Genomic DNA, 240 nt, shown 5'->3' with positions numbered 1-240 from the left:
ACCTGAGGCTTGACGCGGGCTTGGTGATCAAAGGTCAAGTGCTCGAGAGGTGGAGTAGCTGGAAGCGGGGAGAAAGACCTTGGAGAGGCGGAGTAACTTGGGAGCTGTCTTGTGAAGATCCTGAGGCTTGACGCGGGCTTGGTGATCAAAGGTCAAGTGCTCGAGAGGTGGAGTAACAAGAAGCGGGGCGAAAAACCTGAGGCTTGAGGCGGGCTTCGTGATCAAAGCTCAAGCGCTCGA

Source organism: Ipomoea triloba, chromosome 16, assembly GCF_003576645.1.
Source record: "Ipomoea triloba cultivar NCNSP0323 chromosome 16, ASM357664v1".
NCBI classification, from domain to species: Eukaryota; Viridiplantae; Streptophyta; class Magnoliopsida; order Solanales; family Convolvulaceae; genus Ipomoea; species Ipomoea triloba.
This window is presented reverse-complemented; position numbering follows the sequence as displayed.